Source organism: Armigeres subalbatus, chromosome 2, assembly GCF_024139115.2.
Source record: "Armigeres subalbatus isolate Guangzhou_Male chromosome 2, GZ_Asu_2, whole genome shotgun sequence".
Classification (NCBI taxonomy): domain Eukaryota; kingdom Metazoa; phylum Arthropoda; class Insecta; order Diptera; family Culicidae; genus Armigeres; species Armigeres subalbatus.
This window is the reverse complement of record NC_085140.1, coordinates 440,156,542-440,175,004: the sequence shown is the minus strand read 5'-3', so window position 1 is coordinate 440,175,004 and position 18,463 is coordinate 440,156,542. Positions and strand designations below refer to the sequence as shown.

The 18,463-nt window shown below is 40.4% G+C and overlaps 1 protein-coding gene across 1 annotated transcript in view; it reads left to right on the top strand.

Moving 5' to 3' along the window:
- The first annotated feature begins 1,079 nt into the window (after positions 1–1,079).
- Positions 1,080–18,463, top strand: part of LOC134218093 (zinc finger protein 600-like) — a 192,017-nt gene continuing 174,633 nt past the window's right edge. Inside the window, exon 1 of the mRNA XM_062696965.1 lies at positions 1,080–1,557. The gene's annotated coding sequence lies outside the window, so the exon portion shown is untranslated. The remainder of the gene's footprint in view (positions 1,558–18,463) is intronic.

The window sequence follows — 18,463 nt, the reverse complement described above, 5'->3', positions numbered from 1 at the left end:
TTTTCACTAAAATGCGACAAAATTGGTGCAGTATTTTTTTTTTCGCGATGAGTTGATTATATGTTCAGTGAGATGATAAACTGAACAGTTCCCATATAATATACAATAATAAACAATAATTCGACACTGACGACCGCATATTTTATCACTCCCGAAAAGTCCCCACTCGTGTATCCGGCAGAAAACAAAAACAAATTTTGAGCCCTCACTTCGACGAGACCCAAAACATTAAACCGGAAAAAGCCTGGTTCCTGGTGGCGTAGCACAAGCCAAACCGAGAATACAAAGTTAGTGAAATCGAAATATGATTAATATGCTGTCAAAAACATAGAACACAACCGACCACGCGCAAAGCCTACTTTGATTCCCATTTTCATCATTTTCAACGTTTGACACATATTTTCTTGATTTGGCATTTATGGTGACCTACGAATCATTATTATTGTAACAAATCTAACGCAATTCTTTTATTTATAAAAATTTTCATTAGATTTTTACTTTTTCTTTGAGTAGCCAGGGGAAAGACACACATTCCCCGCTCTGGACTTTGCGAGAGCGAGCGACCCCCGAGCAAACCACTCACAAGGATCTTGTCCGCGTTGCCTCTCGCATTTCTTTATCGTTGCTTTTGTTCGCCGATATCCTTTTCTTCAGGGTTGACATCACTGGGGTGAGTTGTACATAAATACAAAACAATTTCATTAACTGGGAGAGTTGAGTGCCTCTGTCCGCATACGAGATGGGGTGTGAGAGGTGAGTACCCTCGGGGATATGTGCGGAGGAACGGTGGCATAATGAGAAAGTATGTAAATATTCTGGAGACGTTTGTAATTTTCTTTTGCGCCCTGGTCGTTTCACTGCTCAGCTCGTGGAAGGACCATTGCCGTCGTAATCGACGACGGTCGGGGCGAACCGAGCAGGATGCCGATGCGATGCGATGCGGCGATGGCTGAGAACAACGACGGTGTGAGCCGAATGGTGTGCGCTGGCGGCAGCCAGTCAGCTCAGTGGGATGACTGCGAGAGGCAGGAACAGGAAGGCAGGAACGCACATAAGATTTGGCTGTCTGTGTGGCACCACCTCGCGTGCTCCGGAAGAGGCGGCGGAAAAGCGGGAAAGTGGGTGAGGATTATTTTTTTTGTTGTTGTTGCTCGTCGCGTTTCTGCAAGGATATAACCGACGAAGAAGGTGAAGAAAAGTGGTGCGTCTCGAGAAAAACCTGAATCTTGTCCGTTTTGCAGTCGCGAGTCAGTTCTTGGAGGAACAAGTCTGGAATCGGAACCGGTTTTCATCACCTTGAAAGTGATCATTGTATGAAAAATCCAGTTTTCTTCATAAGATAAGATGCTGTGATTGAAGATGTGTGGAAATTAGTGAAACTGGGTTTAATTTAGTGCGTGGAAAACTAGTTTTTCAAGAGTGATAAGCATACATGTTTGTTATGATTTGTTTCAAGAAGACGATGCACGAAAAAGAAGATTCAAGGATAAAACAGAATCTTTACTCGGAATGTGAAAGCAAGCAGCAGCATAAGACGAAGAGATGGGCCATTCAATTGTGAGCATATCCGTTTATTTTACCTTTTCCACTCACCCATGAAAGCTTCGTGTTAATTTGCCGACGGGAAACTGTTTTTGGAAATTTAGTGTGTTCTTGTAATAATAATCTCAACTGATGTTGCAAATATTCACTTCAACTAGTGACTCATTCTCTTTTAGTCTTGTATAAAAAAAAAACAGATTGATTAGTATGCAAAAAAATGATTGTAATCTTGCGGCTACCACTTACCAACCGGATTTCCATTTCGATTGTTCATCTAATAGCTCCCATATCTGTTCTATTAAAACCAAAGAAATAAAACTTGTCTTTCTGTTAGAATGATTAATTTGTTTTTTAAAGTTCATATGAATTTGTAATCGTGGGATGAAATATGGAAACGTGTAAAACTGTGAAAATTATAATTTCAAGAAAACTCATTAACTTGTGGTGCTTTTATCGATTGCAAACGTCAATCAGTTTTCCTAATTTTCATTGCGCTATTGTTAGGAAAAAAATAGGAAATACAAAAAAAAACAAATTCAAAAAATTAATAAGACAGACTTTCAGTTATTTTTTGGACGGTTAAGAATTGGAGTCAAGAAAATTGTTTTGCCATTTGTTTTGTAGAGTAAATCCATCTTAATTAGAAAAAAATATATTAGCTCTATTAGTAGAATGAATTCAACCGTCTAAGACGAATTAAGTACTGTCCATTTAATTCCACCAGTTAATTTTAACTGGTGGAATTAAATGGACAGTACTTAATTCGTCTTAGACGGTTCCATCTTAATGTTGAATTCGAGAGCCATAATAGTCCACACACAATGATAAGATCTAGAGTTTTGAAAACTGAATTGAACGCAGAAAAAGCATAAAATGCGCCAAAAATGTTGAAATTTTTGTTTTTCGATAGAGTCACATATTTCCTAGTACGAACTATTTATTTAAATACTAACATATAGTCACTTTATGGTGACAGACATTGGGTGAGTATGTGAAACCAAACTAAAACGATTGGGAATCGATTTCAGAAACCTTCCGCCCTGAGATAAGATGTAGTTATCGAAAACAAGTGATTCGCTACAAAATATCGAAGAGAAAGCCATTTTTTATGTTGAAGAGAAAGTTTAAGATTTATATCTGCTTCATGCACATACGTATTTTAAGTTAAAGAAAAACTTTACTTATGTTGTTTTTAAGTTGTAATTATCTTGTATTTTACAGACATTTGTCGGATGATAGCCTTATTTTATCCATATTAATGAATGTGTTCGGTTAGTTGCATATGTATTGTCCAATCAGTATTGTAAACATGATATTATGTAGGTATGCTTATGATGCATCCTTGCAACGTATTTGTCCATACCAGCGGTTATATAAAAAAAAAATCGAAGTGATTGTTAGAAGGGCAAAGAAGGGAAGGAGTCACGTATAAAAAGCTACGTAAAATGAATACGTTTTTGACAATTTTTCATGGAAAAACTGCCAAAACGTTCTTTTGACAGTTTTTCCATGGAAAAATTGTTAAAACGTATCCATTCTGCGTGACTCTTAAGAAGGAAGAACAGGAAGAGTAGAAATTATTTTTGAACATTTCAAAAAAGCTACAAAGGAGGCCAACAATGTTGGCATTGTGCGAATCTACAGAATACATTGCATGTATTTTTATCTGCAACAAATACCTAATGCATGAGGAGATATTTCTAGGCCAACATTTGAAAAGATCGTTGCAGACAAAATTTGATCTCTCCCATTCTTTCTTTATGTATATAACTTTGTATGTAGACGAGGAAACATAATGAATAATTTTTGCCTGTTACGCCCTTTTTATATGTTGGTTTAGAATTGTTGATAACTTTTATGATTGCGATTTTACGTATGTATCCTGCGTTACTTTGCAGAATTTTTTTTAACTAAATTTCAATCCAATACAGCTGTTAATAGTTTGACGCTAGATCCAATATTATCCTCTGGAATTCAGAACATTTTCCCATTCTTGCAAATTGTTTTCTAATGTCTGTTCAATTTCGCCTCAAAGACGATTTGTATTTTTTCAATTTTAATACGTTTTCTAAAAGTGTATACCTATCCGCCGATCTATTTTGAGCCGGCGGCGGCGTAAACGCAATTTTATAATGGTTTAGCTGGCGCCACGCCGCGGAGGCGGTGGTGGCTCGGATCAGCGCGGTTCATAATTATTCTTCAAACATTTTGTCGCTTGGTGACGATCAACACCTTCGTTAAATGTTTGCATTTCTCGTGCTCTAATGGTAACAAGTTTTATTGTATATGTATAGTTTATTTTGTAAACCCTGTTAAGTATTCATTCATGGAGTAAAATTACCTAAGCTTCCTTCAAAAATTTCTTCAGGAATTTTCTTACGGTCTCCTTCAGTGATTTCTCGAATTTTATTTTTCATGAATTCTTTAATAGTTCGTGAAGAACGGTTTGCAATTCCTAGTGCGAATACCAGCAAAAATGCCTTCCTTAGAATGGCAGCTACAAAGCAAATCCATGCAGAAGGATTCAATTCGTGTTAATTTTATGATATAGAAATGCAAAAATGATTAATCTACTTAGAGATCTCGCCGTTAACTGTGAAAGTGTTTAATGGATACTAATCTGCGACAAGAAAATTTTCAAATTCAGATGAGAGATACATACTTGACCATACGTGAAAATCCTATAAAAAGTTTCAGGAACTGATCGAAGAAATTTTCTAGGAGTGTCTCATACAAAAATTCTAAGACACGTATTATTCGTTACCTAGGACTTTGAACTGGATAATTACCCAAATTTTCTGAATGATTATACCAGACGGTTTCTGTGGAAGGAATTCTTGTAGGATCAAATTTCCTGAGTTTCTGAAAGAGAAATTCTCCAAAAATTCTAAAGCAAGAATGTTCCACAATTCTTGTATAACGAGTTTCCAGCTTTCCTGAAGAAGAATTTCTCCGCATTGCAAGAAAAATTTGGAATAATAGAAAATTCAAAGCACCTCCAACGAATATTTTCCTGGCTAGAGATCAAAAGAAGCTAATGCCATTTTTTTTTCCGTTTATATTTATAATTATGATATTTCAATTCAAATATGTTGTCTGAACAACAACTGGATTAGTGGGGAAATTTTGAGGACCATCGGGGGTGACAATGGGCCTGGGGGATGAGAATGGGTCTTCGCTCTCACCGGCAGCCTGGAGGTCGTAGAGCAAAATCGTTCAAAAAGGTCTCTTATATTTTGATCTTCCTGCCCTCAGATACATTCAATCCATTCTACAAGCAATCTAAGTCGTTGAAACAGTGACCCATTCTCACCCCCATTTGACCCATTGTCACCCCCGACGACGGGAGTTCAGCCCAGATCTTTGGATAATGAAGGTGATGGCAAATAAGCAAATAAGGGAATTTTCTGGGATAACTTAATGTTTTATAGTTTTTCCTATACAATTTTGAGCTCTTCCCTTAAATAATCAAATGGCCATTGAATTTCAAGGAATACAAAATAGAAGTTGAAACTATGTGCAAGGGCTTATCGACATCTTCCCTGGCTAAGATGTGATGAGGATTCACTATACGAAAGCATTATTTTGAAAATAATCATTGAACCCTTCCATGTCTTCCATTCAAATTACTGGGCTGTATGACAGTTCAGTTGGTTAAATGTTTAGGTTCAATGCAACGCACACTATGCATGATTTCCAAGACAGCCGCCCCTTTTCTGGTTATCTGTTGAATATTGTTTTTTCCGACATTCGCACTAAGTGACCTGCCCACTAAAGACTGCCGTATGTTATACGATTCACAATATTTTCTTCTTTGTATACTTAATAGAGCTCAAGATTCATGCGTCTGTGCCACACACCATTTTGTAGTTTCCCTCCGAGTATTGTACGCAGCACTTTTGGCTCGAAGACCCCGAAAGCTTTCCGGTTCTCCTCTAATAATGTCGATGTTTCATGTCCACAAAGGGGCACTGGTAGAATCAGAGTTTTGTATAGAGCAAATTTCGTTTCCGTCTGCATGTTGCGGAACCTAAGCTGGTAACGTAAGCCGTAAAAGACCCTATTCGCAGCAGCAATACGTCTTTTCACTTCACTTCATCATTGTCATATGTCACAGGCGTTCCAAGGTAAACAAATCCAAACATATTCCCATCAAGCACTACCTCTGCACCAACACCACTAGGTCTTCCTTTATCTGTACCTGCCACCATGTACTTTGTCTTGGTAAAGTTAATGGTTAAGCCTATCCTCGCTGTCTTTCTCTTCAGTGGAACATAAGCCTCCACTACTGCTCTGCGATCGATTTCAATAAGGTCGATGTCGTCCGCAAAGCCCAGGAGCGTATGCGACCGTGTGATGATAGTGCCGTTCCTCTGCACGCCATATCTCCTAATAGCGCCTTCGAGTGCAATGTTGAACAATAAATTCGGAAGTGCATCACCCTGCTTCAATCCGTCTAAGGTCACAAACGAGGTTGACACTTCGTCTGCAGTCCGAATACTTGAATTCGAGCCATCCAGCATTGCACGTATCAGTCTAATCAGTTTCGCCGGAAAACCATGTTCGGACATTATCTGCCATAGATTATTTCTTTTCACTGAATCGTACACAGCTTTGAAATCAATGAACAGATGGTGAGTCTGCAAGTTGTACTCCCGGAATTAATCAAGGATCATCTCTAGGCTAAACATCTGATCCGTCGTTGATCGGCCCTTAGGAAAACCTGCCTGGTATTGTACCCCGGTTCAGAAGGGTGATCCCTCTGAAATTGGCACATTCTAGTTTACTGTTTTCAGCTCGTTTAGAGCCTTCTTAACGTCGTCCAGCGTTGGTGGTTCCACAGCTTGACCGTCGCCGCCTATGTCCATCCTGCTCATTAATACACTTTCATTCTCACCGTTCAACAAATCTTCGAACTGCTCCTTTCACCTGGCTGCCACCATAGTCTTGTCTGTCAGCAAATTTCCCTCTCGGTCATTGCACATGGCGGGCACTGGCGCAGCCTTATGCCGCGCGCCATTGACAGTTGAGTAAAACCTCCGCATATCGTTTCTATCCATGTTCTCCTGCGCTTCAGCTATCACACTCTTTTCGTGACACCTTTTTCTTCTGCGGTGGATTCGTTTCTCTTCTGCCCTTGCTACACTGTACCGCTCTCCGTTGGAACGGATACGAGCCACTAGCAAAATTTTTCTCGCCCGTCACTCGCTGGCACTCCTCATCAAACCAACCATTTCGTTGGCGTCGCTGTGCAGTGCCTAACACTTCCTACGCTGTTGTAGTCACAGCTCCGTGGATATTTTCCCACAATCTGTTGACGTCTCCAGATCCAGTGGCATCTCCTATCCGCTCGTCAAGCTTCTGGTAGTACTGTTCAGCAACTCTTTTAACTGACAAGCGTTGGATATTGAAACGCATCGTTCTGTTGTTTTGTGAATTCGTGACGTTGGAAAGTCGCACCCGAATTTTTGCAACTACAAGACAGTGATCCGAGTCGATGTTCGGACCTCTGAAGGACCTTACATCTATAACATCCGAGAAATGTCGTCCGTCGACCAGCACGTGGTCTATCTGTGAGCAAGTGTCTCCACTCGGATGTTGCCAGGTGTGTTTCCGGATATTCTTACGTGCGAAGTAGGTACACCCGATTCTGGTTTTACACGGTTTTTTTACACGGCCGTGTAAAAAAAATCCCATACCAAATTTTTGCAAAGTTGCTCCATTTTGCATGATTCGTCAAGAAATCATTAAACTTTTTTCACACGGATTTTCAAATTTTGAACTGAAAACTTTTGTTACACGGAACGCATCCCCGTGTAAAAAAAGAATCGGGTGTACTGCTAATTGCCATCCCTCTAGCAGCAGCAAAGGTTACAAGTCGCAGACCATTATCGTTGGTAGCGGAATGAAGGCTTTCCGTACCAATGACAGGACGAAAGAAACTTTCTCTCCCGATCTGCGCATTTGCATCCCCGATGACAATCTTTACATCATGTGTTGGGCATTCTCCGTAGGCCTTATCAAGGCTCTCATAGAACTCATCCTTCACGTCATCAGGCTTATCGTTCGTTGGGGCATAAATGCTTATCAGGCTACAGTTGAAGAATTTGCCCTTCATTCTTCTTCTTCTTCTTAATGGCATTACATCCCCACACTGGGACAGAGCCGCCTCGCAGCTTAGTGTTCATTAAGCAATTCCACAGTTATTAACTGCGAGGTTTCTAAGCCAAGTTACCATTTTTGCATTCGTATATCATGAGGCTAGCACGATGATACTTTAATGCCCAGGGAAGTCGAGACAATTTCCAATCCGAAAATAGCCTACACAGATAGAAAAATCCACTGAAATTTACGCTAAAAATCATGCACATAAATGGAACATCATTACTAGCATAATTCCACACGGGATATAGTCTAAATGTATACAATATTTGTTGTGAATAATCTATCTTGCATGCAAGTTGTAAGCAATCTTGTTAGGAAGAGGACCAATCAAACGAAGAATAGCGTAAATTTCCGCATGACAAATTTTACGCGCTGTTTACTTTTCAGTATTTTTTTCTGTGTAGACCACCGGCACCGGGAATCGAACCCAGCCACCCTCAGCATGGTCTTGCTTTGTAACCGCGCGTCTTACCGCACGGCTAAGGAGGGCCCCATTGCCCTTCATTCACAACACGCAAATGCGGTAGCACGCTTCATCTGCTTCCCGATCACCATGAAGCCAACTCCTCGTTCTGCTCTGTCACCGCCGCTATAGTAGATGTGGTACTTGAATGAAGTTTTCGCTATGGGATCCACCGCCCGGAATTCACGTTCTCCAGTTCTCGGCCACCGTATTTCCTGGATTGCTGCCACACTCACGCCGACCTTCTGCAGCTCACGAGCTAGGAGCCCAACACCTGCGGGTTCATTCAAAGTTCTCACGTTCTAAGATCCGACTTTCCAATCGTTGTCCTTTATTCGTTGCCGCTGAATCAATCCGTTTGCTCTACTTTTGCCTTTCTTGGTAACTGTAGAATCTTCGGTAGACTACCTTACCAGGGTTGCGCTACCTACATCGCGCTGAAGGGGCTGCCGGACGATGATCAGCCGCCCCTAACATGGAGAACAGACGCTATTGTGAGCGATCCTGACATGGAGAACAGAAGCTCAGTAAGTAAGCTCCGGAGAGGAGCAAACCCCCCTTCCCTGACAGCATACGACCCTGGTTCCCACCGGGGTTGGTTACCCGATCTTCCCTAAAGTTGCTCGTATCCCGGCTAGCGCCACGAGGAGGTAGGAATAAGAGTTGCTGGGTAAGAGGCTAAGGACCGCAAAATGGGGTCTATTTTATTCCTTCAGCTACGCGAAGTACCAATCCCAAGTAACAGTTTGAGTTTTATTATACTCTATTAGCAGTTCTGGAGAGTAATTTTTCAAAACTAACAATAAAACTAAGAACTACTTGATAACGTCTTGAGGATCACTACAAGAGTAAGTTATGACTAGGGTGGTCGGTATTGGCCATTTTTGTCAAATACCGGATTTCGGTATTTGATGGAGTCAATACCGGTAATACCGGTAGAATACCGGTTTTGTGAAAATTTCAGGTTGTAAAAGAAAAACTTTTGATTTGGACTTTTGGATGAAAAACAATATTTGTTGACAAACTTCAAATGTTAAAATCATTGCTTGTTGAGCTGGGCAATGCGAAACTTAAGTAGACATTACGTACTGAGCGACTCATCTCCCAATCCGCATTGAATTTTGTTAGCAATGTTGCCAACTACTGAGAATGCCCTCTCTGGTTCAACCGAAGTAGGACGAATGGTTCCAAGACCATCGAAAATCAGTGTCAAATACTTGCTCAATTCATAGTAGGAGAATTCCTTACGGATTGTATGCAAGTATCCTGGCGTATTTGCCACCAGCAACGCTAAAGTCTCTTCACAGGTTTTTCTTTAACCGATAAACCAGAAAAATATCCATAGAGGCATCTTCTTCGTACCGATCGTCAGGTATGGCCGTTGTCTTAGTTACAATCATCAATTACATTACAATCATCATTACATCAGGAATGATTAGACGCTTCAAGATCCCAGACGCTTGCCTAATCAAAGTAGTTCTGGATGCCTCGAAGAAAATGCCAAAATCGTTTCTGATTAATTGCTTCATTGCAGAATTATTGAAAAAAGCAAAAATATCGGCGTATTTGGATCATCTCTCGTGGATTCATTACTTAAAAGCAACGAAATAGTGGCGGAAATTTCTATGGCTAGATTTGATGATAGTTCCAACGTAAATTGGAACGCGACGTCGCGTCGGCTTCATATAGAGTGCAGGACTCACAGTGCAGTAGCTCCACAGCAGCTTGAACAGGTTCGAGGGCTTGAATTATTTCAGCGTGCCTTGGCATCAGCCACTAACTCAAATTCTTTTCCGAATTCAGATCGGATATATTTTTGCAGATAATCGTTTTTCACAGGTGATCTCCGGAAAAGCACTATTACGGCTCGTACATTTTTCACAATTTCATACATTGCGGGAAAATTCTCAACGATATCCACAATGTTCATTTAAGAAAAAGTCATTCGTAGTTTGACAGATGGCTAAGAGAATGAAGCAACAGGTATGATTAATGACGATGTTGATCGATTTTTGTTGTAGTGTAAACGTCGTCAATGATGCTTACTTGGGCAAAGTTACTCATGCGCGCATTTAATTGTTGTATTTTTTTCTCGATGAGTCTTTACTGCTTGTAACCGAAAATTTGCCTCATCTATGTTGGATTTCCTGTTTATATGAGACTGATATGCGATTACAGGCAGTTGAAGTGATATAATAGATGGAAATTATTCGAGATATTTGATACTGATAGCAACATTTGAAATACCCAAAATACCGGTATTTTTCGTCTCTAATACCGGTATTTTCGGTACCCAAAATTGGCCGGTAATACCGGTATTACCGGTTTCGGTACTACCGGTTATACCACCCTAGTTATGACCAAGTGGCCCACTCTTGAGAACGTCTTTAGAGTAAATTCAAGCCTGATAATAAGAGTGCCATAAAACCGTTGTCATGAAAGAGAACTTCTTGTTTTCCATGGTGCCAGCTGTTATTGTTTTAAAGGAAAAAGGAAATTATCGAAATGGATAAATGAAAAAATAAAACACGCAACCATGGACACGAAAGTGAAACAATGTTTAATCATCGAAGAAATGAATGCCCAAGAATTCGTTCGCGTGCGTCAAATTTAAGTGCGCGCTCGAATTTCTGGTGAAACAGGTAAGAGAAGCATAATTTTTTGGCGCGCCGTAAAAATATCCTTATTTACCTCCATGAGATGAGTTAAGTACTCTCCATTTAATTCCACCAATTATTTTCGATATCTTTGCAGATACGTATTTCGAACACAACTGTGTGGTCGTCTTCAGTGTCTCGTACTTGACTCGACTTACGAGTACGAGACACTGAAGACGACCACACAGTTGTGGTCGAAATAGTATCTGCAAAGATATCGAAAATAATTGGTGGAATTGAATGGAGAGTACTGAACTCGTATTAGACGGTTGAAAACATTCCACTAAAAGAGCTTAATATATTTTTCTTATTTACGGTAATCGAATATCAGAAAATATAGAATCATTATGTTTTTTTTCTTTGATCGGTTGAATATATTTTACTTCTTGATTAGAGTTTCCATCCCGGGACATTCCGGGACAAAAAATCCCGGGATTTAGGAAAATTCGGGATTTCCCGATTCCCGGGATATTATTTTTTAAATCCCGAAAATCCCGGGATACCCGGGACAAAAAAATACTGTTTCATTCCTGGTTCGCAAAAATAATGTAATTTTTCTTCTTGCAAAAGTTATTTGTTTTGAACGCGAAACCCAACTTAGGTGATAAACTCATATCACATTTTTATACCTCCCATCAGACATGATTTTGTTTCCAAGTTTGTTTATTTGGTAGGATCAGGCATGCATACGGAGCCAAGGTTCTTTGTGATGCACAATCGATATCATCTTATTATTAAATTATTAAGAGAGGAACAGACATGAAAATATCAGAGATAGCTAATAGAACACCTTCACAAAACATATAAGATTCCCCTATACCACTCAATGGCTACTGACTGATATTTTTCCAGCAGCAACAGCTCTCAATTAATTAACCTTTCCGTCCCCAACGTCTGTTTTTAAGGGCTTTCAAAAATCTAAACTGCTGTAAAAATCGCATTTCTTGACCGATTCTTTCGCAACAAGTTGCATTCCATCCGGATGGATCCCAAGTTTTGATTTATACTAGTTTCGAGGCCATCCACAGTACGGTTCCAGAATTATTCCAGATTCCGTTGGGGTCAGTTGTCCCCGGAATAAGTGGCCATTTACAATTTTAAGTCAAAACAGGTCGTGCGACACCTCAAACTTCATGATTTCACGAAGCACTGATGGGAATCATATATTTGGGGTTCCTGGCCCACTCGGACTCAATCTGGCCACATCGGTTACAATCCGGGGACCTACGGAATGGCCATTTTCTAAATTGATTCAAAATAGGTCGTGCGACACCTCAAACTTCATGATTTTACAAAGCAATGATGAGAATGATATTTTTAGGGTTTCTGGCCCAGTCGGACTCAATTTGGCCACATCGGTCACAATCCGGGGACCTACGGAATGGCCATTGTCTAACTTGATTCAGAATAGGTCGTGCGACACCTCAAACTTCATGATTTTACAAAGCAATGATAAGAATGATATTTTTAGGGTTCCTGGCCCACTCGGATCCATTCCGGCCACAATCCGGAGGACCTACGGAATGGCCATTTTCTAAATTGATTCAAAATAGGTCGGGCGACACCTCAAACTTTATGATTTCACAAAGCAATGATAAGAATGATATTTTTAGGGTTCCTGGCCCACTCGGATCCATTCCGGCCACAATCCAGAGGACCTACGGAATGGCCATTTTCTAAATTTATTCAATATAGGTCGTGCGACACCTCAAACTTCATGATTTCACAAAGCAATGATAAGAATGATATTTTTAGGGTTCCTGGCCCACTCGGATCCATTCCGGCCACAATCCGGAGGACCTACGAAATGGCCATTTTCTAAATTGATTCAAAATAGGTCGTGCGACACCTCAAACTTCATGATTTCACAAAGCAATGATAAGAATGATATTTTTAGGGTTCCTGGCCCACTCGGATCCATTCCGGCCACAATCCAGAGGACCTACGGAATGGCCATTTTCTAAATTTATTCAATATAGGTCGTGCGACACCTCAAACTTCATGATTTCACAAAGCAATGATGGGAATGATATTTTTAGGGTTCCTGGCCCACTCGGATCCATTCCGGCCACAATCCAGAGGACCTACGGAATGGCCATTTTCTAAATTTATTCAAAATAGGTCGTGCGACACCTCAAACTTCATGATTTTACAAAGCAATGATGAGAATGATATTTTTAGGGTTGCTGGTCCACTCGGATTCATTCCGGCCACAATCCGGAGGTCCTATGGAACGGCCATTTTCTAAATTGATTCAAAATAGGTCGTGTGACACCTCAAACTTCATGATTTCACAAAGCAATGATGGGAATGATATTTTTAGGGTTCCTGACCCACTCGGACTCAATCCGGCCACATCGGTCACATTCCAGGGACCCAGGAGTTCCAACGAAAATTTATACAGAAATTATACCGTAAATGAAATCAATAATGGAATTTTCGGAGGAATTCCTAGATTAATTCCCAAAGAAATCCTGAAAGAATTCCGGTGGAAACTTCAAGATTTCTACTGGGAGATCCTTCAGGAGTTTTTCCGAAAATTCCTTCTTGAGTTCCTCCGGGAGTTCCACCGGCAGTTCCTCAAAGAGTTCCTGCAGGATTTTCTCCGAGAATTATTCCGGTAGTTCTATCGGCAGATCCCACGGGGGTTCCTCTGAGAATTCATCCGGGAATTTCTCCAAAATTTCCTCCGAGAATTCATTCATTCTTTCTTTCTGGAATTCAGGCTTCTTCGGGAATATATATAGAAATTCATCCAGAAACTCCACCGAGAATTTCACGGGGACCTCCTCCAGGAGGTCCTCTGATGATGATGATCCAGCTACATACCCCTAGAAAAGTTTCAGCTAGACGAGATTTGTCTATAAGATGAATTATCCAAGAATTTTTCCGAGGATTCTTGGTAGTAGGTAGGATTCTGGTAGTTTCACTGGCAGTTCCTTCGGGAGTTCATTTGAAAATTCTCCCGGGAGTTTTTTCAGAAATTCCTCCGGAAGTTATTTCAAGAATTCCTCCGAGAGTTCCTCCGGGAATTCCACAGGCAATTTATCCGGGTGTTTATCCGGGAACTCCTTCGGGAGTTCCACCAGTAGCTCTTCCAGGAAATCATGCAGTCTTTTTTCAGGAAATCATTTAGGCCTTCTTCAGAAATTTAGCTGGAAATTCCTCCCAAAGTTCTTCCAATAGTTTCTCTGGGAGTTCCTCTAGGAATTCTTCTAAGAGTTCCTCCTGAAATTCCTCCAGGAGTTCTTACGGGAGTCCTTCCGGCAGTTCCTAAGGGAATTCCTCCGGGAGGTCCACGAGCATTTTCTATGAGCATTCCTTCGGAAGTTTCTACGGCAGTTCCTCCGAGTGTTTCTCTAAGAAGGAACTCCTGGAGTAATTTCCGGAGGAGCTCCCGGAGGAATTTCTGGAGAAATTATCAGAGGAATTTTCGGAGGAACTTCCGGTGGAACTTCTGGAGGAATTTCTTAAAGAACTACAGGAAGAATTTCAAGAGTAACTCTCGTAAGAACTCCTGAATGAACTTCCGTAAGAGTTCCAGAAGGAACTCCTTGAAGAATTCTCAAAGGATTTCCCGGAGGAACTCCAGGAGAAATTTTCCGAGGAACTTCTAGAGGATTTTGTGGATAAATTCCCACCATAAGCCTGAATGAATTCCCGGAGGAGCTACTGGTGGAAGTCCCGGAGGAATTTTCAGAGGAACAGCCGTTGGAATACACGAAGTTAAATTTCTAAAGGAACTTCCGAAATTCCATTTCCCGTGAAATTCCTGCCATAGTGCCATATATTCTCCAGGAATTCCCTGTGAAGTTCTTGAAGGGATTTCCGGAGGAACTCTTGGAAAAACTCCTGGAGGACCTCCGGAGGAACTCTCACAAGCACTTCCGGAAGAATTCTCACAAGGAATTTCTGGATAAATATCTGAAGGAATTCCCGGAAAAATGCCAGGAGGAATTAATACAGAAATTCCCAGATGAAATGCTGAAGAAATTTCCGGATGAATTCCCGGAGGTTAGTTCTGAAGAAATTCCTGGAAGAGCTCTTGGAAGATATCTTGGAGGAACTCTCAAATTAATATCCGAATGAAATTCTGGAGTAAATTTCTAGTGAAGTCCGGAAAGCATTCTAGGACAATTTCGCGGAAAAATTTCGGGAGTAATTCCTGGAGAAGTACCTGAAGCAATTCCCGGGAAAATACCGGAAAGAATTTCCGAGGAAATACATGGACGAATTCCTGGAGAAATTCCTAAAGAAATTTTTAGATGAATTCTTGAAGGATATTCTGAAGTAATAGCGGAAAGAATTCCAGAATGAAATCCTAGAGGATTTCGCTATTAAATTTATGGAGGTATTCCCGGAAAAAACTCCTGAAAAATATCCTGGAGGAATTAAAGGAAGAATTTCTGGAGGAATGCCCGGAGAAATCCCTAGAAGAATTTCCGAAGGAATTTCTTATAGATTTACAAGTGAAATTATGGAGCGAAATCGGAGGATTTCCGTCATAAATTTCTGAAGAAACTTCTAGTGGAATTTTGGGAGGAAATTCCATTTGTATTCTTGAAGGAACTTTCGAATGTATTCCTGAAGAAAATGCCGGAGATTTTTCTGGAAGAATAGCCTTAGAAATATCTAGAAGAAAAAATTGGAGAAGAAAAGATATCTTCAAGGAATTTCCTCATGAATTTCCTAAAAAAACAAATTTAGTGAGGGGTTTCTAGATAAGGAGAAATTACAATTACATGAGAAAATTTTTCGAACGGTTTTCAGAGGAATTTGTGGATAACTTTCCGGAGGAATTTAGAAGTTCCTAGGGGAGCTTCTAGAAGAATATCAAGGAGAATTCTTGAGCCCGAAGTTTTTCGAGTTGTTTTGCCCCAACCTACCCCCTCTGGCTACGCCCTTGTATCATTCCCATCATTGCTTTGTAAAATCATGAAGGTTGAGGTGTTACACGACCTATTTTGAATAAATTTAGAAAATGGCCGTTCCGTAGGTCCCCGGATTGTGACCGATGTGGCCGGATTGAATCCGAGTGGGCCAGGAACCTTAAAAATATCATTCCCATAATTACTTTGTAAAATCATGAAGTTTGATGTGTCGCACGACCTATTTTGAATGACTTTAGAAAATGGTCATTCCGTTCGTTCCCGGATTGTGACCGATGTATCCGGATTGAATCTGAGTGGGCCAGGAACCCCGAAAAATTTATTCCCATCATTGCTTTGTGAAATCATGAAGTTTGAGGTGTCGCACGACCTATTTTGAATGAATTTAGAAAATGGCCATTCCGCAGTTTATCCGGATTGTGGCCGGAATGGATCCGAGTGGGCCAGGAACCCTAAAAATATCATTCCCATCATTTCTTTGTAAAATCATGAAGTTTGAGGTGTCGCACGACCTATTTTGAATCAATTTAGAAAATGGCCATTCTGTAGGTCCCCGGATTGTGACCGATGTGGCCAGATTTAGTCCGAGTGGGCCAGCAATCCCAAAAATATGATTCCCATCATTGTTTTGTGAAATCATGAAGTTTGAGGTGTCGCACGACCTGTTTTGACTTAAAATTGTAAATGGCCACTTATTCCGGGGACAACTGACCCCAACGGAATCTGGAATAATTCTGGAACCGTACTGTGGATGGCCTCGAAATTAGTATAAATCGAAACTTGGGATCCATCCGGATGGAATGCAACTTGTTGCGAAAGAATCGGTCCTGAAATGCGATTTTTACAGCAGTTTAGATCTTTGAAAGCCCTCAAAAACAGACGTTGGGGACGGAAAGGTTAAATGACAAGTATCTACAGCACAAGATCAGCTACATCTATATGGTGCCTGCTCCCAACTCAGCGGGGTTGTGTACACTAGCTGATATTCGCCTTGCTGAACTCCTTGCGCCGCCCAACATTGAGACAGTCAATTCTTGATCCAATGTCCTTCCAATCGACGTTCGTACAACAAACTTTCCAGCACATGCGCAAGTACAAGTAGTCCGACCCCGATGCTCTGCCTATTTTTTTTTGGTTCTTGCTGCTAACCAGCTTCTGACCAAAACTTCGCTTGGACTCCTACTGACCAACCAGCAAGCTACCGAAAGTTCGAACCTCCCACTAAATTCTGTACGGCGCTACCCATGACTTTCGCAGCCAAGACCATGCTGAGGGTGTCTGGGTTCGATTCCCGGTGCCGGTCTACACAGATAGAAAAAGTTGTTGAAATTTACACGAAAGTAATGCACATAAAAGGGATGCCAAAAAGAGCGTAATTTTAAACGATATTTTCGCTTGAATGTATGCAATTTGTGTTGCATTATGTCACTATGTATTCGATTAAGTGGCATAATGCTGTACAAATTGCATACATTAAGGGGAAAATTAATGGAAAAGATTCATGTATGCTCAAAATAGTGTAATTTTCTGCGTCTGTATTTTTACGCGCTGATTAGTTTTCATTATTTTTTTCTGTGTAGGCAATTTTCGGATAGAAAATTGTCTCGACTTCCCTGGGCATAAAAGTATCATCGTGTTAGCCTCATGATATACGAATGCAAAAAAATGGTAACTTGACTTAGAAACCTTAATAACTGTGGAAGTGCTTAATGAACACTAAGCTGCGAGGTGGCCCTGTCACAGTGTGGGGATGTAATGCTAATAAGGGTCTGTTCACAAATTACGTAACGCAAAAATCCGAGTTTTTGACCCCCTACCTCTCCCTCGTAACAAAAAGTAACACTTTTGGTACCCCCTCCCTCCCCCAGGTAACGCGTAACTGTGAAAATTTTAAAGGCAGATTTTTTTTCTTCGCTGAAGCATTTGGGTTTAAGTATTTTTTAAACACTGCTAGGTACGGCACATGATCAAAAATCAAGGATTTCAAAAATGCAGCTAGTAGAAACGAAAATAGATTTTGCGATCATAACCATTTACACAGTTTAGCGGAACTGTGGTGTCGAGAAATACAATATTCGCTTGGTATTTTTACGCATATCAGTCACGCTATTGATTTAATATATCAATTTGAACTCTGTATTATCTAGCCTTTTTAAAATATGAACTATACCCCTGAACATTGAATCAAATCGTTTTTAAATCAAAACCTAAATTTTCTAAGAAAACATCGAAAAATCCCGGGATCCCGGGATTTCCCGGGATAAACGAGCAAGTTCATCCCGAATCCCGGGACAACGAAAATGGCCGGGAAATGGAAACTCTATTCCTGATATTGCTGATTATCTAAATTATTAAACACATTGTTGAAAGCGATGGTAATTACATTTGTAAGCGATTTTTGCAAAATATTGTTACAGATATGAACAATATTTTATGTTATCAACATGGCTGTTATTGCACTATGGGCGGCCTTCGAATAAACTGATGGGCAAAATTAATTGTTGCACAACATAAGTCGAAAATTAGCTTCCGTAATACAGTTTACAATTTAACTTCAAATGAGATTGCTTTCAATTCTCTGCAATGAAATTGTCATAGCATAGCAAAGGTATCATCATCACTAGGAGGATTAATCTGGGTTTTTTCACGATAATTTTGAAATTTAAGCGTTTTTCTTGACAATGTTTTTAACGATTTTATTGCGTCGGTTTAGGGGTCTAATCAATTTTTTTACAAGGATTATAAGA